The sequence below is a fragment of the Danio aesculapii genome, chromosome 23 (genome assembly GCF_903798145.1).
Source record: "Danio aesculapii chromosome 23, fDanAes4.1, whole genome shotgun sequence".
Taxonomy (NCBI): Eukaryota; Metazoa; Chordata; class Actinopteri; order Cypriniformes; family Danionidae; genus Danio; species Danio aesculapii.
In genome coordinates, this window is record NC_079457.1 from 35,185,140 (window position 1) to 35,212,986 (window position 27,847).

General features: G+C 38.1%; 1 protein-coding gene across 1 annotated transcript in view; it reads left to right on the forward strand.

Annotated features, from left to right (window-relative positions):
- Positions 1–1,399: 1,399 nt before the first annotated feature.
- Positions 1,400–27,847, forward strand: part of syt2a (synaptotagmin IIa) — a 194,854-nt gene continuing 168,406 nt past the window's right edge. The window contains exon 1 of the mRNA XM_056449976.1: positions 1,400–1,554. The gene's annotated coding sequence lies outside the window, so the exon portion shown is untranslated. The remainder of the gene's footprint in view (positions 1,555–27,847) is intronic.

Genomic DNA, 27,847 nt, shown 5'->3' on the forward strand with positions numbered 1-27,847 from the left:
TCAAATATATCTTTTTTTCCTTATCTTTTAACAAGTGCTAATGTTTTGGTATTTGTTTTAAATTGTCATTCCATGTTATATTGATCATTCAAATATATATTTTTTTTACATTGCTCTTATTATTTCTCTTCATGTACAGTACATGATCAGCCTTTTTTCTGTTTAGCTAAACTAAACTATGTCACAAAGCTCCAGGGGCAGACTGGCCATCGGGAGCACTAGGAGGATTCCCTTTGGCCTAGAGATTGATTTGGCTGCTACCAGACAAACGTTTTATTATTATTATTATTATTATTATTATTATTATTATTATTATTTATTTTCTATTATTGACACTAACACCTAAATTAATAATTACTGAGTTCAACATCCAAATTAAATGAATGATAGTTTAAAAAATGAATTAAAATCATTAATCTAAACCTGTTAGTCTTGACTGGCAACATTGTGGTTCGATTAATGTTATCCACCAAAGCGGTTAAACATTTTACTTTTTTTTTCTAAAACAAACATTTATTCATGTACTTTACTTCTGCTTTGTCCCTGATGAGTATTAAATGTATAAGAGAGAGGCAAAAATATAATGGAAATTGAGGAGATGGAAAAGAAAAGCGGGGATAGCGTTAAAATGAAAGCCTTTAATTACCCCAGCCTGCCTTGAAATAAACAGTATAAAATGGTTGACATACTGTGAAGAGCCACACTCTTTATATATTGATCCATTTGCCAAACTCTTTGGCTGGGTAGGTGTAGATTTTTCAGCCTGAAATTGTGTCCCAGTCTGTCCCTGCAAACCTCAATTAATCTTAAAACTGGTTGATCACTAAACTAAAATGTCCTCCACAGTCTCCTGAACTTAATTCAGTCGAGCAGCTTTGGGGTGTGCTGGACAGGAGATTCACATCATGGATGTGAAACAGAAAACTGAATGATATCATGTACCAAATCTCCGAAAAACAATTACAGCAGAATTAAAGCAATTATAAAAGCAAAACAGGATTCAACCTAATCCAAGTGCTAATGTTATTGGTTCCTGTGTTATTGCTTTTACTTTTCCTATTTTGTATGAAAGCATCTATAATTCCATAAAAAAAATGTTTTTGGTTTCTTAATATTGTACCTTACTCCATTCATCCCCTTCATGTGATATTGTAGAGCTCAGCTATCCTCAGTGTGTGAAAGAGAGAAAGGCAGAATGATCAAGAACCAACAGGAATAAGACTAGACAGGCCTCATAAATTGTCTCCACCCAATTAAAGGCGAGAGCATGCATTACTGTGCAGTGGCTCAGCCAATCAGGAGACACTGCTGGGAAGTACAGCAGTAAAATATTGAAGGGCTGAGTGAGTAGAGGAAAGATCCTGCATGTATGTTACTCTCTGCTTCTACACCCACTGATCCTCGAGGTGTGGGCCGGTTTAGAGTGAATGACGCCAGGCTTCCCAAGCCAACATTTATTCTTTAAAGAAAACCCAAGCGAGACAATTTCAGTGTTTCAAGTCCTTTTGGCTTGACATCCCATCAAGTTCCTTTCCGGGACATTCGGCACGTATGGTAAGTGGCCATTTTAAAATATGATGCATGAATATCCAGGGTTTCTGTACTTACTTGTCAGTCCTTGTCATTGTTTATTCTGTCATTTTACTAAATGCTTAATAACCCATTTTTTTTAAGATGTATTAGAAAATCAGATTTTTTGTTGGGTCAGTTGGACTGTTGGGTTTGGACTATTACAGTATATTTCTGAAGGCAAATAGGACAATGACTTTTGTGATTAATCAGAGGTATAGTAAAACCTTGAATGCTTACTTTCATGACAGACTTCAGTGCATTTCGCCCGATAGAATTGTTCAAATAATCTTGGTGATGTTAAAACGGAAAATGGAAAGAAATCTTACTTTTTTAATTAATTTTGAATTGCAAGATGTAAACCTATAGTTTCATAGAACTATGTAAATTCAAAGTAATACAAAAGTTGTTGACATTAAAAGTTATTTTATTTTGTAATCAAGTTTTTATTTATTTATTTTTTTTTTTCAAAATGAAATAGGAATGTTTTGCAAAACCATCAGCCATTTGAACTAGCGTACATGCTTTATAGAGCCAGCAGAGGGCACAATGCCCTATTGTATATCTTAGCATGAAAAAAAAAAATGGCCAATTAGCAAGCACCATCAGCTCAAAATAGTAGTACTCTGTGAGTTTTTTTTTTTTTTCTTGCATTTATTCCACGTGCATTAGCTTTGATTACATCTACTGTATGTGTATTCAGCCTAGGCAAATTGGCAAAACTGTAAAAACATACAAATAGCCTACTGTACATACAAGTTCAGATATGATTATCAGTTTTTTCACACTTATCAGAACCTTAAATTTCTGAAATTTGTGATACATACAGCAACAAAAGTAAACAAATGTTACTGAAAACATGCAATTTTAGAAATTTCACCCCAAGCAAACTTTTCTGATAGTCCTTGATTGTCTACAGGTCAGTTTCCTCCAAAACGTTTACAAAATTATAGTATCTCTTAGTAGTTTGTCAAATAAAATATGTTTAGGATAAAAAGACCCCTCCCTCTTAAAAGCTAATGAAACATTCAGTTGTTCTCTGATGTTTGCATTTCTTTCTTCTGTTGAACAACAGAACAAGATATTTTGAAGAATATTAGTAAATATTTGTGTTAAACATGCAGAAAGAAACCAAAGGGTTTGAAACAAGTGCAGGATGAGTAAATTTTATATAATATATAATCTTTTTTTGTGCGCAATTTTAGTTCTCAGAGATGTCTGTTAGAGAGGTCTGTGGTGCCTTATCCTAGGACAATGCTTTCTTTAATTATTCAGAACATAATATGTGGATTTATATGACAAACACTTCAAACTGTCAAGGACAGAGAGCGAAAGACATTCGTGCATCGTAATGTTTATTTAGCTTTTTCTCGGTTGCATATATTCTTATCTTATATCCTTTGTCATTGACACATTTACAGCTCCTTGATATTTTATTTAATTTTATTTTCGTTTACCAGGATAGTTCCACTGAGATACAAGTTCTCCCCTGAGATAATAATTCCTGGCCAAAAGGGTATCACAAAAAGTTTCCCATTAAAACATATTCAAAAAAATAAACAAACAAATTTTAGCTCTGTTCTCATACAACAAATAAATGGTGGAAAAAAATTAAAAAATAAATTACAACAAGCACCTGTTCTATTTACAGTAGTGGCAGAGAGATGGTTGATTTGCCGAACACCGAATAGACTTTTGGAACTTTTAAAATAAGTTTTATATAACCAATAAAGCCAACTTATATAAACATAGCAAAAAAAGCCTTAAATGTATGGCTTACACCACATTCCAAAGGTGCTTTGTTGGGTTTAGATACTGTATAGGCAACTGCAAAGGTAAATGATGACATATTATAACTAATCATGTTTAAAAAATTATTTTGAGTTCTCCGACATGGTGCAGTATCCTGATGGTTGTAGCCATCACATGAGAAACACACTGTGGTCATTAAGGAACAGACATGGTCAAAAGCAACATTCAGTCAGACTGTGGTATTTAAACAATGCTCAATTGGTGCTAAGAGGCCCAAAGTGCCAGGAAAATATTGCATCAATAACTGCACCACCAGCAGCCTGAATCATTAATACAAGGCAGGGTGAATCTATTGTTTCCTGTTATTTACTTTCAATTATGACCCTACCATACAAATTCTGCAGCAGAATTCAAGAATCATTTTTCTAATCTTCAGGTGTGTCTCTTGCTCTTCTTCTGCTGCTGCTGTAGCTCATCTGCTTCAAGGTTTGATGTGTTGTCTGTTCAAAGATGCTCTTTTGCTGTACTTGGTTGCAAGGAGTTGTAATTTAAATTAAAGTTAGCTTGAAATCTAAATTTACAAGGTTTATTTAGCTAGCTAGTGTATTTGTCCTCAAGTCAATATCCCATTTCAGTTAGAAGTGCATCAACATACTGAAAAAAAACATCAGCAACATCCATTTTAAGGAATGGTAATGTTGTCTTTCTATCAAATTGACAGGTCTGGTAACTGGCTTCTGTCCTGATAGATAGATAGATAGATAGATAGATAGATAGATAGATAGATAGATAGATAGATAGATAGATAGATAGATAGATAGATAGATAGATAGATAGATAGATAGATAGATAGATAGATAGAAGAACAAACAAAATAAATAAACAAATAAACAAACAAACAAATAAATAAATAAATAAATAAATAAATAAATAAATAAATAAATAAATAAATAAATAAATACAACAAATGATTGTGGGTAAAAATACCAGTAGTCCAAAAGTTTCTTAAATACGGAGTCTGGCACCAGCAAAGTCTCTGCTGTCCTCCTTACATTTTTACCATGCCTACTTTTACAGCACTTTTATAAATTGTGGTGAGAACTTCTGGGGTTTCAAGATCCTTTAAAGGTGTTATAGAATGGAAATCTGGATATAGTTAGACATAGCTGAATAAGTTTAAGTTTAACAACTTTATTAATCCCACCAGGGGCAATTAGATTAGGGTAATAGCTTTTCATGATTCAACAAACACAGACAAATCGCTTACAAACAGTGTTAAAAAACAAAACAAAAACAATAACAATCCAGCATGCTTCATGTATAATTTCATAAATAGTAAAAAAAAAAAAAAAAAAACCTTGGAAAAACACATGTATTAGAAATGTAAATTTAAAACTTGCTAAAATGTAATGTTGTAAAGCCTTACTGCCTCTGGAACAAATGTAAATTTATATCTGTTGGAAGAGCACTTAATGCTTCTTAACCTTCTTCCAGAGGGCAACAGAACAAAAAAAGGCTTCAGAGGATGGGAGTCATCTCTTATCACACTTTGAGTTTTCCTTAATACTTGCTGTTCATGTAACTCTGCTAGACTCCTCAGAGGTAGACCAATAATCTTGGAGCAAGTCTTGACTAAATTTTGCAGTCGATTTTACTCTCTAACGGAAAGTGAAGAGAACCAGCATAAAAAGGAAAAGCTTAATAAACTCTCGATATAAGTGGTATAAAAAGTTCTCAGTATGCGTTTTTCTACACAGAAAGAGTTCAGTTTTCTAAGAACATACATTCTCTGGTGCACTTTCTTAGCAACAGCTTCTGAATTCTGCTGGAACTTTAATGTGGTATCAAATATTGTACCAAGATACTTATATTCCTGTACCCTTTCAACTTGTTTTCCGTTAAAATACACTGGTTTCACTTCTAAGGCATTTTTTCTAAAATCAATCACCATCTCTTTTGTTTTTGTGATATTCAGTTGTAGTTCAGCTTCTTTGCACCACTTAAAAAACGCTTTATGATTATCGCTGTCATAACAATCTGTATTTGTTAACAAGGATAAAAAAACTGTGTCGTCAGCATACTTGATTATATGGCAGTTGTTCTTTGTGCCCTATTCTAACACAGCTGATTTAACTAATCAAGGTGTTCAGCCTTGAACACCTTGATTAGTTGGATCTACTGTGTCTGATTAGGGCTAGAGCAAAACTGTGCAGAGCTGTGGCTCTCCAGGAATTGAGTCTGAGACCTATGTTCTAGGGGATATTACTGGGGTTATAAATGAGCATTTCTGAAGAATTGTTGAACTTACCTAACCACATACCTAATATAGATAATAAAGAACTGTTTAACATATTTAATCAATGCACTCCATATCCTGTATCCTCATTAAGTTCAGCATGGAAGAAATGACCCGCACATTTTTCATCTAACATGGTATTGGCATGTCCTTTAAAAAGTCCTGCCCCAAGTTCCTGTTCCAATAAGAACAACATCAATACTAAAACAAAAATAAAACTGAACTGTTCGATCACATCAGATTCTTAATGCCAATGAAGCAATGGGAGTTAAAAAAAACACAAGAAGATTCAATTCATTACAGATTTTAATTAAAATGTTCAAGTAAATCTGCCCCAACTAATCCCACTGCAATGGCCAATAGATTCATTACAGAACAAGTACAAGCGGTCTTCCTGCTGGGCTTGTTGACATGCTTATTAATCTCGAGAACGTGAAGGTGTACTGTGTGGATTCCTAGTGTGTGGGCCTATGTGTTGTAGTGTGTGTGCATTTTCTGCTCCCAGTGCGCGTATATGAGCATGGGAAAGTGGTGTTGTGTAAGCAGCCTACTGGATAGGAGAGGAAAGTGTGAGACTATAATGTAGGACAGAAGAAAGAGGGAGGAGCATGTGTTGGAGATAGAAAGAATAGTACAGGAACATAAAAGACAGCGGGGCACTGTGGGTGAGTATGAGAGAGAGAGAGGAGATGATGGAGTGGGTGTGCTGAAAGCTTCCAGCACTGCGGTATGTTGCAGCGCCCAGCCCCCATTGACAGTGCAGCATGCGCACTAGAAAACATTACTCTTATATACTTGTGTTTATATTTGTCTTATATTCTATGTGATATTCAAAACATGTGTGACCATATCTGTGTGTTACATCAGAAATACTATTTCTGTCCCCTGAGCGCATCACTCAATCTGTGTGTGTCAGGACGGGTCTGACAGAATGGCGTGACATCCCAATGCCAAAGCTCCAAGGTTTGTCTTTAAATGTCCATCAGCTATTTTTTTTAATTATGCTGATTTATTTTTAATCGTTCATGTTTGATGGCATATTGTAGCAATGCAAAGTTCATGGTTTTGATACTCACCCATGGTGAAATATATATACAGGTAAAGTCATTATTAGCCCCCTGTTTATTTTTTTATCCCCAATTTCTGTTTAACGGAGAGAAGATTTTTTCAACACATTTCTAACTTAATAGTTATAATAAATAATAGTAAATAATATTTTACTAGATATTTTTCAAGACACTTCTATACAGCTTGAAGTGACATTTAAAGGCTTAACTAGGTTAATTAGGTTAACTAGGCACATTGGGGTAATTAGGCAAGTTATTGTATAATGATGGTTTGTTCTGTAGACTATCAAAAAAAAAAAAATAGCTTAAAGGGACTAATAATTTTGACCTGAAATGTCATGACAACCTATGTTTTTAGTTCATTGTAACTTACTAAACTAAGTTAATCATGTTGTAACTTCATTTTATAGCTTATGTAAGCTGTTTTAAGTCAGTTTGATATAATATAAATTCAAAACAAAAGTTTAATTTGATTCAGCTTCAAAAATTTAAGATAACCAGTATTTTTTAACAGTGTGGGATTACTTGGACATTATTGAAATCTCACCCATTGCTTGGTATTTGGTCCTGTACCGATTTATACATCTGGAACATTTTTACATGCACACATCATGAGCATCTTCTGGCTGTACCATCTTTGATACTTACTTTACACAACAGCAGAAGTGTGCATGGCAGATTTAGTCCGCCGGAACCTATGGATTAGTGCTGTCATGTTGCAACCAAAAGGGTAGGAAAAAATAATGCTGCTAATCTTCGTTTCACTCTAGCCTTGCATAGTCAAACCTTCAGAATTGTAGCAGAAAGTACATACTTCACATTAGCTTTCATTTATTCCGAGCCAGTGGCTGACCAACATGTAAAGTCCAACACGTGGCCAACAAAGGCTTCCAATCTGGCTCCAGAGATGATTCAAACAAAGGTATGAAATAATATATAAACCATTATTATAAAAACATTTATAATCGTCTTTTGACTATTCACAAACATTCACAGCTAAATGAAGCCTAAAAGAATTTCTTTAGAATGATTGACTATATAATTCAAGCCATGAATTCAAAGAATGCCTTGCATGTGTTTTTTTGTTTTTTTTTAATTAGTTGTTGTTTAATTAATTAGTTGCAAATTGATTTTATACAACAGCACAATAACTGACAAGGTGACTAACATTTTAAACACAATGTTCTCTGTTTTTTATTTGTTTCATCATTAAAAAATTTTTCAAACTAAACCAGATTTCAAAATTAACTTATTTAGACTAACACTGCCTCAGTGTTTCCTGAGTAATTATTTATTATTATTATTATTATTATTATTATTATTATTATTATTATTTTATTTTATTTATTTATTTTTTTAACCAAATCATTGGAGTTGATGATTCAGTGATCTATTTTTAAAGAGTCACTTTGCATAGTTTTTAAATTAATCATTTTGAACAAATCATTTGTATTTAAAGCAAGTTGAATGAGTTTGACTCTCCTAAAATGAGTTTGATCCGTTTCCTGATGTATAACAGTGAATCACAGTTCTTTTTGTTCAGTATCATGGTTAGGGGTGCCAAAATGCAAAGTCAATATTCTACAATAGTCTCTACAACAGTCCACAGAATCTCTTTGATGTCCTTTAAAAAGTCTACAGCTGGGTTTCCATCAGCTGGCTTTCAAAGTACTTTATGAAAAACAAATTTAAAAATAAAAATTCCCTTATTTTGAAAAAGAAAAACAATTTTTAGACTTGCTTGAGATGGATTTGGACTGCGAAAAAAGAAAAATGGGAGATGGAAACACATTTATAAAATAATTTTTTATCCAGCCTGATCTCACGAGAAAACGTAAGTATTTTACGTTTTGACAGTTTAGTGGCTATATCAGTCGTACGAAATAGTACGATTTTAAAAAGGAGGCGTGGCACCTAACCCCGCCCCTAAACCAAACCGTCATTGGAGGATGAGCAAATCGTACTAAATTGTACGAATTCGTACGAATTAGCCACTAAAAAAAAGTTACGAATTGCAGTGAGATTGTGTTGATTTATCAAATGTTACACCCTCGTGATCAGCTGTTTCCGGGTCCAAGTGCTCTATCAAACTATATAGGGAGACTTAACAAATGGTAATAATAAACGTTTATAAAGCGATACAATACTTTTGCAATATATATATATATATATATATATATATATATATATATATATATATATATATATATATATATATATATATATATATATATATATTCATGCCTAATATCCAATTGCCAGGAAGTGATTAATTTTTTTATAAATTGTTGAAATTTTATTATTTGTGATGAAGTCCAGAGACTGTTGTGTACACCATGATTTTATCTAAAATTCACTTTAATGTGTGATATGACTAAAAAGTGGCCATAAACTAATATTTTCCCAATTCAAATAAGTAGCGGCTTGGACCCAGAAACAGTATTCCATACGTCACCAATACGTCACAACTTAACTAGCGGATACTACAGTCAGCCACTCTAACAACTTAATAAAAACACACCACATTTGTATTTTGGATATTTTTTCTTTTTATCTTGAAAAGACTTGAAACAATTGTAATCACAAATCTCTTCTTCCAAAATGTTGTGTTTCCAAGCGGACTGTTACAGAACATAACACATCTCCCAGAAATCCCATAGAATTCAGCTGATCAGATATACCGTAGCCTACTCTTGCAGTTTTTATTTTGTATTCTGCCATACGCATCAGACGTTCGGCCAACAGGCTGTAATCGTGATGTCTGAGGCAGAAACTAGGTTCACCCTAGACCTGTAAATTATTTAAAGTCAACAAATCAAATTGCAATATTTCTATTCAGCTTGTTACTTTGAGAGAGAGAAGGACAGAGACCAAGTGAGAGAGAAACACATTACAGCATAACAGAACATAAAAAACAGGGATAAGTACAACATTCAATTATGCCATTTCCTTCAGCTTAGCTTTATTTATTTGGGGTCACCACAGCAGAATGAACCACCAACTTATCCAGCATATGTTTTACGCAGCGGATGCCTTTCCAGCTGCAAGCCAGTACTGGGAAACACCTATGCACTCATTCAAACCCACACTTACACACTATGGCCAATTTATCTTATTCAATTCACCTTCAATTAAACCACTGAGCCACCGTTGATGCCCCATAAGAACAACATAAATGAAATGAAGTGTAATAAATTTACACCAAGCCGAAATATCAGGCAAAACCTTGAATTTATGAACTTGTTTTTCACAACTTCAACTCATAAGTGCAACTGAGTTGAAGCAGTATTAAGCCCAGTCACTTCTCTGATTTACTGTACATCAATGCCCATCATCCTGTAATCTACATTCTGTTAAAGTCATGTGAAGAGGCAAACCAAAAGCAGAGCTAAAACATATAACCAACCCTACTGAAAACAACACTTTGCATTATTTACAGTCAGATTTATAGATGAACAGCTGCTTTAATTGGCCAAAACGACACAGCGCAGTCTGAGCCCACAAGGGTTAAATGCTCTCTCGTCCAGGCATTAGCCGGTAAGCGTGCAGTCGCTTCCCTGCATGATGCTGTCCGCGTGTCAGCGCTTGAAGCTGAATGTGTGTGCAGCAGCAGAGACAAGCTTGAATTGCACCCTTATTTCATGTTATGTTGCTGTAAGAGAAGCGGAGATTTAAAGGAGGGAGAGAGAGAGAGAAGGGGGAAGAATTTAATCAAATTTAGACCTCCAAGAATAGAGGCGGTAAGAATAGAGAAGAGATAGAGAAAGAAAGAGGAGGGAGAGAGAGGAACGGGGAGTTGTGGCAAGACAAACTGCAGGCAACACTGAAAATGCTGCAGTGAGCTGCATAATTAATCCAAAGGAAGGCAGAGGGGAGGAGCCAGGGGCGGGGCTTAGTGCAAGCACCATTGAGTGTTACTGTGCTCCTCTGATGCCTGGCTATAACTGTTTTCCCTTTGTACTTTAGGCTTTACCATGTTGTGCTCCTCTTTGATATTGGGACGAGGTTACAAACAGACAGACAAACAAGGACATGGTAGCTCTTCTGCCATCAATTCATATTCAAGCGACGACAGTATTCTGAAGGAGCACACACTGTCCTTCGCATGTCTGGGGCAATGCATTGCTTGTTGTGCATCCCAAGTAATTCAGATGCATGCTGAATTGATTCATGTGTTAATTCAGCCAGGATTAAATGGCTGTTTTCCAGAACAGGAGTACACAGTGAGAAAATCTTAAAAGCCGTTCTCTGAAAAAGAAAACAAAATGTTATTGAATGAGAAGAAAGATCAGAGAAAGGGCTAACAAGCTTTCTAAGGTCAAGACTCTTTCGGTGTGGGCTGTGTGTGTTTGTTTATTTTGTTATTCATTTTTATTTATTAATATTACTTTTAAATGCTCAAATGAACTTCAAAAGATCTGCAGTGGAACAAGGCTCTCTGACATTTGAACATCCTAGAAGTCATGCCAAGGGCAGTGACTGAATTCTCGCTGTTTTATGAGAAGTAGATGGTAAAATGCAACTCCAAAGAGTTGTTCCACCTACACAGTGCTTGCAGAAATCAATAAATGGAAACCTTTTCTGTTTTTGCTTAAATAATTCTTAAGACAATTCTGCACAGCAAGAATACTGTACTATTTGTACAACCAGTATAAGATGAAAAGAAAAATAAATGTAATTGAATAGCATTTTAATTTATAGTCCATAACTTATAGTCCATATAATGTAGTTCACTTCTACTTCCATACAGTCAATATGACAGTGAGCAGGTAACAGAACATCAACATTTTATATTTACAGAATCTTCAAATAAGTTCACAAAGACTGATGACCCGACCATTAGTGCATTGATCAAGGGTGTAGATTTAATTTGATATTGTTGGGGACCTAATTGAAAGGGCACATATGGTGAAAAATCTACTTTTCAAGCTGTTTGGACAGACATATGTGTAGGTATAGTGTATAGACTGTCAAATTAGGGTGATATAAACACACCCAGTCCTTTTTTTATTTAACAACATAAAAACGGTGGACACAAGATCAACATTCACCACATGATCACTCTCATCAACACCATTGTTTGTAACTTTAGGTGGGTTTGCAAACATGTGTACTTTTCATAGCGTCTTCCTTAAACTTCAGCCGTTTGCATTTTCCCGCGGTCATAGAAGCTCCTTGTCATCTCAACTAGGTGCAGCTGGAAAGTCCGAGCACGTTGCCTCACATGCTCGTCTCTCCATCGGAAATAATGAACTTGCCTTAAACAGGTCACACACCAGAAGCACCGCTCGGCAACGCGCCATGCATTTTAAAATTTTAAACATAGGTTTCTATCAGAGCACTGTCCGCGGCGCCCAGCCACGACTCAGGACACTGTTCATATTTTCTGAGCGCCATCTGAATAGTTTTATTTTAAATAACATGCGAATGTGCGCGTCTGGTGTGCCGTCTCGCGGCTCTAAGCAGCACATTCGGTGTGTGACGCCCTTTAGCTATAGCCTCAGTCAAAGTTAATTCAGTGTGCGTGGTTATTAGTCTCGATGTACAAGATCAGAACTTTAAACTAGCACACAGTTGGCTGTAAAACTATACAAATACACAAATGACTTTGTAACTACCACTCCTCAACAGTAGTCTCTGTTTTGTTTGTGTCCATGTCGTACATGTACGGCTGAATGCTGGTCCTCTCACTCATGTTGCTTCTCTTGTCTGTTGCCATCCACAAAGCGGGAGCTCTTGGCCCTGTCCCGTTGTTAAGTTGGGCAGGAAGTCGAAACTAATTTTCATGTAAAACAACACACCCCTAAAACAGCGACCTATGTACACGCCCCCAAAATGACTTTTTTTAACACATTATAATAAAACAATCTGAATTGTGTTTCGAACTGAACCTAAACTGGCAAACTAAGAAGAACCATAATATTAATATTAAATCTTTAAAAAGGGGTAAAATTGGTGCCCTTTAAGCAATAACTATTTTGTCTCGATTGTTATTTTTTAATCATGGTTATGGAGGCCAAACAAAAAATTGATTAATAGCCATGATTACTAATATGATGTACTCATAGCAAACTTGATTTCAAGTGATACTTTCTTTGAAATGTTGCCAACACAGGCTCATTGTGAAAACCTTCCCCCGTATACATTTCTGGAGAGCTGGAATTATGTAGCCAAAGCTACGTATGGCTGCATTTCATTTTTAAAACAAACACTATGAGGTGGTATGACACCGTTGACAGCTTCTGTTTCTTTTTGTGCTACCGGCTGACCACTTACCTCAATGTGGTCAGCTTTTCCCCTGTTACCGGTTTGCCCAGTAGCTCGCAATGTATGACGAATGATGTAGCTCTTGAAGTCCACGTCTGACCTGAGTCTTGGTCATGCACAGTAATCCTGACTGGAAAATTCCCTTGCAGTTTTGGTGCTATGAACATCTAAATGCACCGTAGCAGTCTCTAACTTGAGAGCAAGGAAAGGCACTGCCAATAACACTGTCCATATGTGTTTGTGCTCGAGTAGAGAATGCGGTTTAACCCTTTCAGAGCAGGGTTGACAGAGCATTATTTTATTTTGGATGCGATCAAATAGCCCCTATTATGCATTAAAAAGGGTCATATTTTGGTTTTGGGGTCTCCAACAACATTCTGATATGCATTAAAGTCAAAAAAACACTCATTGCCCAATAATATGCATTTATTTTTACCTAATTATCCCAATGACTCCCACAAAATTTGTTTAGCGTTTTATTTGTTCACAAACCCATCCTTAGCGTAATGCTAATTTGTTCTGATTGGTCCGATGACCCAAGTCTGTTGTGATTGGCCGACTGCGTTCAGTGTGAGACAGAGAGAAATGCCCACCACGGCTTATCAACAAGTAGTCAGAGTACAGAGTGTATGTGTGAGCCCAATGCAGGAGTGCATTAAAGCAGTGCAGTTTAACACCAGCATATTGCTCTATTCTTAACCAAAAGTAATAACAGTGACACACATTCAGTATTATTCCACACAGTGGAAAAAGCTGAACTATTTTACATTTACATTTAGTCATTTAGCAGACGCTTTTATCCAAAGAGACTTACAAATGAGGACAAGGAAGCAATTTACACAACTTAAGAGCAGCAGTGAACAAGTGCTATAGACAAGTTTCAGGTGTGTAAAGTCTAAGAAGCAAAGCATTAGAATTTTTTTTTTGAGAGAGTACAGTTAGTGGTATAGCCAGGCAGTTACAGATTAGGAAGGAAAGTGGAGACTAAATAGTTGAGTTTTTAGTCGTTTCTTGAAGACAGCAAGTGACTCTGCTGTTCTAATGTAGTTAGGGAGTTCATTCCACCAACTGGGCAGATTGAATGCGAGAGTTCGGGAAAGTGACTTCTTCATAGGGATGGAACCACGAGGCGACGTTCATTCACAGAACGCAAGTTTCTGGAGGGCACATAGACCTGCAGAAGTAAGAGCAGATAAGAAGGAGCAAAGCCAGAGGTCGCTTTGTAAGCAAACATCAGAGCTTTGAATTTGATGCAAGCAGCAACTGGCAGCCAGTGCAAACGGGTGAGTAGCGGAGTGACATGTGCTCTTTTGGGTTCATCAAAGACCACTCGTGCTGCTGCGTTCTGAAGCAGCTGAAGAGGTTTAATAGAATTAGCTGGAAGCCCGGCTAGTAGAGAGTTGCAATAATCCAGTTTGGAGAGAACAAGAGCTTGAACAATAAGTTGAGCTGTATGTTCAGATAGGAAGGGTCAGACCTTTCTGATGTTATAGAGTGCGAATCTGCAAGATCGAGCAGTTCTAGAAATGTGGTCAGAGAAGTTTAGTTGGTCATCAATCATTACTCCAAGGCTTTTTACCATTTTGGATGCAGTAATGGTTGCCCCATCCAACTGGATTGAAAAGTTATGGTGTAGAGTCGGGTTGGCAGAAACTTCAAGCATTTTGTTTTCGCGAGGTTAAGCTGAAGATGATGATCTTTCATCCAGTGTGAAATGTCTGACAGGCAGGCTGAGATGCGAGCTGGAACCGAGGGATCATCAGGGTGAAAAGAGAGGTATAGCTGGGTATCATCAGCATAGCAGTGGTAGGAAAATCCATGTTTCTGGATGACTGGTCCTAAAGATGTCGTGTAGATGGAGAAGAGAAGTGGCCCAAGAACAGCCCTGAGGTACCCCAGTGTTTAGATGCTGTAGGTTGAACACCTCTCCCCTCCAAGACACCCTGAATGACCCGTCAGAGAGGTAAGATCTGAACCATTGAATAACAGTGCCTGCAATGCCCAGTGAATCAAGCGTAGATAGCAGGATCTGGTGGTTTACAGTGTCAAAAGCAGCTGATAAATCCAGCAAGATGAGGACAGATGATTTAGAGTCTGCTTTAGCCAGTCTGAGATCCTCCACGACCGAGAGCAGGGCAGTCTCAGTTGAGTGGCCTTTCTTAAAGCCAGATTGCTTGTTTTGAGTAAGAAAGTCCAGGACTTGATTGAACACTACTTTCTCCAAAATCTTGGCCATGAATGGAAGCAGGGATACCGGTATGTAGTTTTTAAGTAGCATTTGATCCAGGCTGGGTTTCTTTAGCAGTGGGGTTATCCTAGCCTGCTTAAATGAAGTAGGGAATAAACCAGAGTCAAGAGATGTGTTAATTATGTGATTCAGTGTTGGTATGACTGCAGGAGAAATGGCTTGCAAGAGATGAGAGGGAATGGGATGAAGCGGACAGGTGGTTGCATGGCTAGATAGCACGAGATTGGACACCTCAGACTCACCTCAGAGAGCTGGGAAAAAGAGGTGAGTGTGTGTGGTGTTGGTGGTGTATCTTGCGTGTTTGTTGTAGGTGCCGCAAATTGAGCACTGATTTTTGCAGTTTTGGTGCAAAAGAATGTAGCAAAGTCATCAGTAGTGAGTGTGGAGGATGCAGGTGGAGGAGGAGGATAGAGGAGGGAGGAAAATGTTTTAAAAAGCGAGGATTGGTGGCACTGTTGACTTTCTGACGAAAGTACGTCTGCTTTGCAGAAGTAACCTCAGCCGAGAAAGAGGACAGAAGAGTTTGACATGTTATGAGCTGTTCAGGATTTTTAGTTTTTCGCCAAATTCTCTCTGCAGCCCGAAATTTTGAGCGATGCTCACGGAGAACATCAGAGAGCCAGGGTGCAGGAGGACTGGCCCGGGCTGGCCTAGATTGAAGAGGACATAGTCTGTCTAGACATGATGCTAGTGTGGAGCAAAGTGTATCAGTGGCACTGTTCGTATCAAGTGCAGAGAATTTGCAAGATGGAGGAAGAGAGTCTGAAACAACGGTGCATAGTCTATTGGGTGAGAGAGAGCGTAGGTTTCTGCAAAAGGCAACTAGAGTTGGAGTGTGTGGCAGCTCAGGAGTAATGTGGATGTTGAGAGACAGATGTAAATGATCTGATGTTTGTAGTGGAGTTACTAGTGTTTGATCAGCGAAGCAATGTCGAGTGTAAATAAGGTCTAGCTGATTACCTGATTTGTGAGTAGCAGAAGTAGGTGCTCTTTTGAGGTAAAAAGAGGCAAGCAGAGTCTGGAAGTCAGCAGCTTGAGGTCTTTCAATGTGAATGTTGAAGTCACCTAGCACCAACAAGGGAGTGTCATAATATGAAAAAAATGAGAGAAGAACATTCAGTTCATCTAAGAAGTGACCTAATGTACCCGGTGGGTGGTAGATGACAACCACATTTATGTGGAAGGGGTGGATAATGGTGACTGCATGGAATTCAAAAGAGGTGGTTTTTGGCAGGGACGGTCTCTGAGTGAATTTCCACTCTTTGGAAATCAGTAGTCCAGTCCCACCCCCTCTCCCTGTCTGACGAGGAGTGTGGGAAAGAGAGAAATTTTGAAACTTGATCACCACATGTGTGTAGGAACAGATGACGGTGGCCATAGCAATGCCAAACGGCAGTGGAGCATGAGCTCACAAACACATTTAAATCTGTAAACAAAGCGGCATGCGTCGTTTTTTCAACATGGTTTTAGACGCGATATATGAATATAAAGAGATACCCAGATGCAGTGCAAGTGGTTACAAGAAACAAAACACAATTAAATACATAATTTGCAAGCTAGAGAAAGCAAGGAGGCAACCATTTTAATCGCACTTACTTACACTTGTCAAATGGAGGAAGAAACTGATCCAGGAACTGTGCACTTTAAAGTTCCTGACAAGCTTTGACAAAGTCCCATACATCAATAGTCTTTTCTGATCCTTCCTTTAACAAACAGCAGATAAATCCCCGGTTGTAAGAATATAGATTGCTGAAGCACTCATCAGAAAAATGACGGAAACACAGCACAAGGCTGGGGCTATAATGCTGAGGTATTTTTGCAAGAATAAACATCAACCATTGACTCTTCACAGCCTCATCTTTGGGTAAAAAAAGTAACACTAAATTTCCCTCACACTTCAGAGCACAGCGTCTTCGTGACATGATTCGACCGGGATCTGCTAGAGTGTTTGTCGTCCTCTTTTTCTTTCAACAGTGTTTGTGGGCGGGGCCGGGGGATCAAATTTTCCCAGGTTTGTGTGCACAACAAACAGTTGGGGTTTGAGTTCTGTATCGACGTCACGCCAACATGGCTAAGGACTTGTTACAGCGGCGATTCATTTGAACCACTCTGAGTCGACTCTTTTATAGATGAATCAATAGGTTTATACATGGTGCTTGATGTAATTTTTTCTGTGCAAAGAGGGTGCGCAGGTGTATGCAATTACATATTTAAACAGGCAGGATCGACAGCCTATTGTAATGTTTGCAACACATTGTAATATTTTGATTGGAGGATGCAATGGCTGCAGCCGGTGCAATGGTATTATGCAGTGCAGTTACCTATAGTTACCAAGCTATTTTAATGGACTAATAACATGTGCTAAATAGCTTCCTACATAGAAACCTCATATTTGATCAACGTAGGCTCATTTTGAAATGTAGCCCTGTATAGATTTCCGGAGATCGTAAATTATGTAGCCAGAAGTACATTTGGCTGCATTTCATGTTTAAAACGATCGACAGTATGAGGCTGTTTCTTTTCAAACTTACCAGCTGACCGCTTACCTCCGTATGGACCTCCGCTGTTACCAGTTAGTCTAGTAGCTCAGCACGTCGGCGGACTAGAGATGCAGATAGGAGATGACCATAACAATAGGGTTCAAGTCTGGCGAAGAATGGTTCCAGAAGCCGGAAGTCCAAAAATAAACAAGTAAATAACAGGGTGACAATGTGATAAAATCTGAAAACGTGGTAAAAATCGGGCATGGCTTTTCTTTTTCTGGATTGTTTATTAAAACTGGCGGTTGACTTTAGAGAAGTGGGTGGGCGTGTCAATCTGTGCTTTTGAAAACACAGTCAGTTAAGTTTAAGAAAGGAGGAGGGTCAGTCAGCTAACAGCAGCCTCTTGTGGATTAACGTGAGAACAACAGGTGCAAATATGGCACTCGTGAGAAAAATTTGACATCTGAAAAGGTGTACACAGCAGCCTCTCGCGGATTTGCAAAAACTAAAACTGCAAAAAAAACTTACCTACTGCAATGTATTTGGTGCTCTTCAGAAATGTGTATAGCGGTACTATTTCAGAATGGTCCTGGGTTGTGTTTGATACTGTTAATGCAGAAAAAAAAGTCATGTAATAATTTGTGATTGCAAAAAACTACAACCTTACATAAATGTACATATACATGTAATTGCTGCGAATTATTTCTTAAATTATTACCATTATTTTTACTTAAACTTACTGACTCCACTTTGATAAAACTTTCCAGAGGGCACCTTGATGTAAAAAAAAATCTTGAGCTATAAAATTACCTTAAAATTGCAAAACGATTTTATGTCAGTTGATTACTTTAATGTAAGAAAAAACAACTTTAATGTCGTTTTGACATTACAAAGATTGTTTTGACAAAGATTGCATCAATATCTTAATGTCAAATGAACATCATGGTTTTGACATCAAATTGATTTGCCTTTTTTGATGGGTTTTTGACAGCAATCCATCAATATTCTGACTATTATTACTATTGTTTGTTTATAATTTGGCTGGTTTTGTACAAAATATTATTCATAAAATCATGATATATGGACTGTATCTTTATAAGTGTATCTAAAATACACTTATAAAAACATTTGACTCTAACACTGTGTATGAAACAAGAATTGTGAACCCAGCAAATCTTTCAGTTTGCTGATGTAATCAATCAACTGGGGAAGCCTGATGATATTTTTATCTTATTTTTACCTAAAGGAACTGATCATGCAGCAAATGAAAAACCCTGACTTCTTTCAAACCAGTTTGAGTTTTTGTGTTCTTCTGAACAGAAAATAAGATATTTTGAAGGATGTTGGAAACCTGTAACCACTGACCTCCATAGTAGGTAAATCAAATACTATGTAGGTCAATGTTTACAGATTTTCAGCATTCTTCAAATTATCTTAGTTTGTGTTCAACATAACAAATAATCTCAATCTGATTTGGAACAAGTGGATGGTAAGTATATTATAACAGAATTAAATTTTTGTGTGAACTATCCCTTTCACATGAGATCTCAGCAAACTTGTCCTTCAATTTTTTAAATTTCCATTTATTTTTCTGTGCTGTTAACTGTCACAATGAAATTTCCATCACAAGTCCTGATAGGCAGTCATTAATAACAAATGAATGCATAGCTCTCTGTAACAGATGTCCATATACTGCGCTTTTAAAATGATTTAGCTTTAGATATTAAATATTGGGTCTGAGGGTGTCACAGAAGTGCATTACAACCAAGACTTTGAGGTTTCTGTGCTGTAGTAAATTTGCTCCACATTTCTGCTGCCTGTCAGAGAGTGGAGAGCGCAGTGGAATCATTGATCAAAGCTGCTGTTTACTTCTAGTGTAGAGCAAGAGAGCGAGAGTCTGGCCTCCCAAGACATGAATGCCAAATGAGGCCTGTACACAGAGCAGTCTTGCTCTTTCCACAGTGCAAACACACTTCAACCCTAGACTGAAAACAACACCTATGAAATAGAATATAGAAAATTGGGGGTGAGATCTTTGCACAACAGAGTGCAACAGTCAGGTTTCGGGAGTAAACACTTGTTCACAATAAAGGAATTCATTTTTAATAACAAAGTAGAATCCTTAAAGGGCAGACATGTTGTGTCACTGCACCTTTATAATAATCTGCTTTAAAGTAATAGTTCAAAAACTTTGGTTCTCTGTTAAAAAAAGTTAACTCAACTTAAAATTGTAAGGCAAATTGCTGCTTTGAGCTTTTTGAGTTCACTAAAATTGAGTCACAATTTTTTTTACAGTCTATTTTTAAATTTTAAGTTAAGTTACTAAAGTCACTATTTACTGATTCCAAACCTTTGTGGGGTTTCTCTTCTGCTAAACAGTAAAGAAGATATTTTTAAAGAAAGCTGAAAACCTGTAATCTTTGACTTCCATAGTAGGAAAAACAATGCTATGAAAGTCAGTGGTTACATTTTTTCCAGCTGTCTTCAAAATATCTTGTTTTGTGTTTAACAGAAGAAGAACGTCAAATAAGTTTAGAACACATAAAGGGTGAACAAATACATTTTTGGGTAAACTATACCTTTAACAGCAGTATTCTTAGTAAAAAAAAAAAAATTACCCTTGATGCTGTACAGAATATTCCACCAAGTAGTGAGTTATGGCCCGTTTCCACTGAGTGGTATGGTACGGTTCGGTTTGGTTTGGTAAGCTTTTATGGCCATTTCCACTGTCAAAAAGCATACCGAACCGAACCGCACCGTACCACTTTTTCGGCACCCTTTCGAAAGGGTACCAAACACAAGAAAGGGTACCAAAAGGCGGAGCCACACGCGCAGCTGAACGCTATTGGTTTACAGAGATACGTCATTCGCTTACGCAACAAGCCAGAATGAAAACAAAAAACCCGCCATGTTTGAAAAACACAGCGAGAGATTTTAGCGGAATTATAAATACATATAATAACGAGCCATGGTCGATCTGGGCTCAAACAAACCTTGTCGTCATCTTGATGGACAGCCACAAATCCAAGAAGAAGAGCAGATTTACCCTGTGCCCCGTAGTTTTTTACGAGCCAGTCTGAGGCGTGAGCGGTTTCGCTTTCTTGCTAGCGCTCGACGCGCGTCTAACACTATATCTTAAATAACAAACTTCTTGAGCTGATGATAATAACCTGCGCTTGATTATTGCTTGATTGACGTGCTCTTGAAACCCGATCCTGTCAGACACTGACAAACGCGAGAGTGAAGCGCGAAGAAACAAAGGAGAAGCCGGGAAAAAAGGAGCACATTATTTTTTCAACAAACGTGAACAAAATGCCATGTATAACTAACTTATTATCTTCACATTTTGGACTAATATGAATCGGGAATGACAGAATTACTCTCTAACAGAGGCTACATGTGCTGCTGAAGCTTACATACACAGATAAGAGGTTTTCACTGACTGTAGGCTATAATTTCTGTTGTTTTGAACCTAAATACGGATGAAATGTCTGCTGTGTGTTCTTCTGTAGTTGGTAACATATCAGAGACTGTAAGGGGCTGTATGTGTTTATATATGTTCATTTATTTAGTTATTTAATATAATTACAGACGTTACAGTAGGCTGTTTCGCACTGTCTTTGATCTGCAGTTATAATCAACTCATGTTCATTGAAAAGTTAGTAATAAAAATTTAAACACAAGTATTTATGTGTATGAAGCATCTGTTTTGTGAGAAGTGCTTCTCATATGATATGTAAACGACCCATACAGCTTTATTGTAGACATTTCCTCGAGCTAGAATGACGTCGACTGAAACTTTCTGTCGTACACCACGCCCACCAAAAGGGTACCCTTGTTAGTGGAAACGCAAGCCTGATAAAGGTGACCCGTACCAAACCGAACCGTACCGTACCGTAACGTACCAGTCAGTGGAAACGAGCCATTAGAAGTCAGGTTTCCATTCTAACATGAATTAAAAGAAAAAAAGAAAAAAAAAAATAGGTTTCCATCAATTTCTCATTTGAGAGTTTTAATTGACGTCTTAAAATGAGCATACAAAAAACTATTTAGCAAATTAAGGAATTTGTATAATTTTATGTAATGTTCATATATGCATTCTATGCATATTAGATTTCTAAACATGGAGCTGAGTGGAGCGTTTGGTGTGCGACTGTATGCCACATGATCAAGAAACTTGAATAGGCTTACTATAATAAAAAATCTTCTCCATAGGTAAAACTAAATAAATTGCTAAATACTCTTGACACATCTTAGTGTAAAGCCTGCAGCCCACAACAATGTGAATAGTTATTGCGTATCATGTTTAACAAACTGTTGGCTACAAATGTTATGTAATTTTGTTATTAATATTCATCAAACGGGTGACGGGCGACGCAGTGGCGCAGTAGGTAGTGCTGTCGCCTCACAGCAAGAAGGTTGCTGGTTCGAGCCTCGGCTGGGTCAGTTGGCATATCTGTGTGGAGTTTGCATGTTCTCCCTGCGTTCGCGTGGGTTTCCTCCGGGTGCTCCGGTTTCCCCACAGTCCAAAGACATGCGGTACAGGTGAATTGGGTAGGCTAAATAGTCCGTAGTGAAAGAATGTGTATGGATGTTTCCCAGAGATGGTTTGCAGCTGGAAGAGCATTCGCTGCGTAAAACATGTGCTGGAAAAGTTGGCAGTTCATTCTGCTGTGGCGATCCCAGCTTAACAAAGGGACTAAGCCGAAAAGAATATGAATGAATGAATATTAATCAAATTATGTAATTATGCTGCTGTGCTGTCAGCCAATTGTTGCATTGCTGATCACAATTTCGAGGATTGATAAATCTGTTCTTTACAACACACGTAGCATTCAGCACATGTCAGTTCATCCAGAAATTTTTAATCTGATTCACGAACTTGTTTGAAGAACCAAATTAACCAGAGATCAGTTATCAAAATTTAAAAATCCAGGATCTGCTAAATTATTTTAGATCATTTAAGCGAGGTACGGAGAACAACCCCCAGATCATTGAGTTAGTGGTTAATTGGAAACTCATTATGTGCAGATCATTTGAATCAGTGAGTCGTTAACTAGAGCCTTGCTCAGACCTGATCATTTGAATCAGTTTGTTGTTAACTGAAGAGTCGTTTTCTACAGATAATTTAAATAGGCAAGTTGTTAACTGGAAGCTAGTTCTGTACAGATCATTTGATTCAATTAGTAGTTATCTGGAGATTCACACAGGCCAGATGCAGGCTGACAGAAAATGTTGAAAACTAGTTAAAAAAAAACGAATAATGAAATGTTTGCAGAGCTATTAAAATACTAACTAGAAAGCCATTGATATGACAAATTGAATATGGAAAGGCTTCGGTGTTGTCTGGCGTCCTTTGCATCTTATATGACTAATAGAGCGAGAAAGTGTTCTTTCAGTGGAGAAATAATAAATTGAGAAGTTATTGGAAAAATAATTTCTTCTTCAAAGGCTGTGTTTCTCAATGACATCAGCTGCGTTATCTCATAAGTCATATTAAATATAAATTCAGCAGCAGCAGCAGCAAGGTTTACAATTCTTTTAGGGAGCACAACATTAATAACTGTCACAGAAAAATCAGTGGCTCCAGTTATGACTCAGATTAGCATAAGCATGGGGATGTTATAGAATACATTAACTATCCCTACCAGCATTTAAAGTCGTATATATGCGGACTGCCATAAACTAATCAGCTGAAAATTCACATATTTAAGTCAAACAATGTTAAGCACCACGTGTCATTTGTGTATTGTCCCGTTTAATGCACTATCCACATTCCCCCTAAAGGCCTGGAGTCATTTGTGGTCTTCAGAGCAGTTCACCTCAGGAGGCTGATACCTCCACAATTACCACATGGCTGCTAACTGAGAATCGATTAGTCCTGTCCTCTCGTTCCTGGCCTTGATTGATTGTTGATTCAACTCCAAGATTACAGAGCCATGTGTAATGTGGTGATAAACATTTGCACCTTGGCAATGACTGCAGGTGTGTGTGGCAGTGGGTGATTTGAGTGAGTGTGAACCAGCAAACAATGTAAAAAAAGTGAAAATGTTATTTCTTTAGGAGGCTGATGTGTAGACTCTCAGAAAAAAAAAGGTACAAACCCTTGTCACCGGGACAGTACCTTTTTTATGGGACAGAATTGTACCTTAAGACAAAGAAACACAAAGAGACATTGCAGTCTGTACCTTTAAGGACATGATTTGTACCATGGGAAACCAAAATGCATCTTTGGTTTTTAAAACCAGATACAATATTGTACCTTCATCAATACAAATCCGATCCATAAAGGTACCACTACAGTGACAAGACACTTTGTACATTAACAGTGTCAAAAATGCTTACCAAACATTTATTTAAAATGCCTTAAATGTTTAGTTTACAATAGTGTTTTGTTTGTATTAGAACTTAAAAATTGGGGTTTATAAGTTTCTTTATACTTTTAAATGATCATCATATTTTAATATAGAAATTATTCAAAATCAGTTTGCCTTTTATTTTCATAGCTATAGTAATAAATGAGTTTGACACTGTTTACCTTTTAATTGAGAAAAATTGTGTACCTTCATTTTAGTTGTACCATAAAAGGCACAGAACAGTATTGTACGAGGTCTTTTCAGCACCATATAAGGTACAAATTTTACAAAATGGGTCCTCAAGAAACATTTATACCATAGTGTACCTTTTTTTCCTGTGAGTGTAGGCTGCTTCTGAAATTGGCTATTTGTAGTGATGTCCAAAACCATAGTGGACCTACTGAAGTGCATTTAATCAATCCCACAATGCATCACAACAAGTGTAAATCTAATGTACACTCAATAGCTAGAACATACCCATAATGCAATATAAGAATTTGTATGTCAAATTAGTTTCTTCATCGGACCACAAGATAGCATCCACAACAGAATCCCATAATTGTATAATTCTAATTAAATTGTTAAACTAACATACATAAAAGGAATAAATAAATACTTTGATTCATTACTAACAGGCAGTTAGCAACGCTTTAAATAACTATCACAGGATTTGACGAAGAAGTGAAAAACCAAATACGTAATTTAATCAACCAATAGTGCATTTCCCAAACAATGACATAGTTCGTGACTGAACTATCACAATACGATGCATGGTTTGGGGAAATTTTTTTTTTTTTTAAATTAACGACAACTGTTTCCAAAAACCGTAGCTGCTTTGTCACAGAGCCAGTGTTTGAACCACATTTGTTATAAGGTAAAACGTCTTAAACTTACATTATAACACCTGGTTTACTACAGTAAAGGCACAGGATCACCAAAACACAAATATTTACAATAACTTACGAGAAAGAACACGGAGTGAAGACAGATGTTAACATAACAAATACCGGACAACTAAGGACTAAACACAGGGACATAATACACTGGGGATGATGACAATGATTACATACAGGGGATGAACAATAAGTGGCGGGAACAAATGAGCACATGGGGAAGGTCACATGATGAACAAAACCCAAAAGGAAGACAGGGTGTGACAGTACCCCACCCTTTAAAAAAAGGCACACACATGCGCCTAAACAAAAGGAGGGGTGAGAGAAGGTGCCCAGGGAGGAGTTACAGAAGGAAGGAGCCAGGAGAGGAGCTGGAGGGCGTGGAAAGGAGGAGGTGGCCAGGGAGTCACAGGAGGGGAGGAGCCAGGAGGATGGCCCAGGGTGAAGTCGACGGAGGGAGTAACCATGGAGGAGGAATGGACGCCGACTCCAGGGGGCCAACTGTGGGAGACGCTGCAGCCAAAAAAAAAAGACGGAGAGACGTAGGGCGAAGGTGATGCAGAGGTCCCGGAGGGCCGAGGTGGAGCAGACTGCTCACCCCAGCGAAGCGACGACACCGGTCCGGATGCCCGCGGTGGAGCCAGAGCAACACAGGACCAAGGCGTAGCTGGATGGAAGGAGCTCAACGGAGCTGGCAGGATGGAGGGATAAGGCGCAGCCAGAGAAGCGGAGTCCAGAGGTGGAGGAGGGCGACGACGACTGACCAAGACAGAGCCGGGGGGGGGGGACGAGGGAGCCAGTGGGCTGACGGTCCATGGAAGAGAGAGCCAACGCAAAGCCATTGGGTCAGAGGGCCGAGGCGAAGTCCATCGCTTGGAGATGACATCGGGCGACTACCTCTGGCCGGCGAACCAGGCACCACACTTGGTCGGTTGAGCTCCTCCTGCTCGGTGGGGTTCCGCTCTGTCGCTCTTGATGGCGATGACACACACCGCGGGTGGCTCTTCGTCTGCAGTATGCCTTCCTGCAGATGGTGGTTGGGCTGGTCGCTGGGTCTGGAGTGGCACTGGTGTCAAACGATAGTCGGTTCCTCGCCAGTGTCCATGCCACCATTTTCAGATGACCGTGCCCTGCAAGTGGTGTTCAAGTTGGAGTTGTAGAACCTGCAGAGCATGTCATCCGGCCAGCTAGATTGTTGTGCCAGGAACAGGAATCTGTCCATATGGTCCTCAAGGCTGCTTTCCCCCCTGCTTCATCATGAGGAACGAGAGAGTGTAGATGGTATCCATGGGGAAAACGCACAAGGGGGAGGAAAACACTGGGGGCAAAAAGACTATGCAAATATAACAGGCTAAATCACGCCACAACTTTTTCTGTATCAGTCCAGTATTGTCAGTCTCAGGATTATCAAAACATGTATATTTATTTACAATAACTTACGAAACTGACCACTGGAAGGAGATTGTGTGAAGATAGGCATCAACATAGCAAATACCAGACAACAAATGACTAAACACAGGAACTTAAATACACTGGGGATGATGACAATGATTACAAACAGGGGATGAACACAGGTGACACAGATGAACATTAACAAATGGCAGGAACGGGAGCGCATGGGCAAGGTCACATGATGAAAACAAAACACACAAGGAAGACTGTGTGTGACACACACATTTAAAAAAAAATCCAATGATAGATTTGGTAAAAACATGCACTCGCTTTCCATATTAATTGAAATATATGTAAACGGCAAATACAGGGTCTATGTTTCCTTTACAAATATTATTGAAAATATTCCATTCTATTCTAACATAAAAACTACTTAGCTAACATGTATTATAATCTCATATATAAATCATATAAATCATTAGGTTAATGGTTGTATTTTACAATAGAATTGTGGGATTATAAATTTATATATTCTATATATAACTTAAAAGTTGTTTTAGGGTGTGACAGACCTTAAAATGTCTTGGTTTCCTGAGCCCTGACTGTCTCCAAAGTAATGCAAATTGTCAGTTTCACAGCACAGCTTTATCTATTGTCTTCTCAAGCCGGTCAACTGGTCAGACGGGTTCTGTCTCCAGAAATCCATTTGCACACTTTGTTTTCATGCTAAAATGTATCGTGAATGGGTACTTATATACTGATGAGATCGGGCCTGGAAAGGCAATTTACCCTGTCGACAACAACACTTTATTTGCATGCTTTGTTTTAGACTGTCCCCACCTACATGTATCAATGTCATTAAAACTGTATTTAAACTGAGTGTCTGCTATGCCAGTTGAGAGTTCTTTCGATGACACCACAGCAACACTGAATTCTTCTTATTAAAGGATTCTGCTTTGAAGATACTCGAAAGTCCTCCCTGTTTTTTTGCTCGTCTTAGAATTTCACAACAGTTTTGGTGCCGTGAGCCAGACTGAGAAATGCACAACAGTATTTAATAGCATGTGTGCTTTTTGCACACTAAGGAATGCAAGATGGCGCCGATGACAATGGCCGCCTCCATGTCGTGCTCTGCAGTAGTGTTTGTGTTTTTGTTAGTTTGTCCTGTCTCGAGTCATATTCCTAAAATTAGTTTCACCAGAGACGAATTGTTGGACATTCGGGCACATACACCACCGAATATTTTTCCATACCTGGATTTATCTGATGTTCTGTTGGACATTGTAGTCAGAGGAGCCGCAGTGCTACTCAAACCCTTTCAAGCGCGCAGACGAGGAAAGCGTGCAGACGCGCTTGTGAAACTCATACAGCGTGGATTTCGGACCGCGTTGCCTAGCATCCATCTGGCAGATCTCCGCTCTCTACCCAACAAAATAGACGAACTCATTCTGCTCTCTCAGACAAACAGGGATTTTCTGCATTCAGCTGCTCTGTGTTTCATGGAAACCTGGCTGAACAACACCA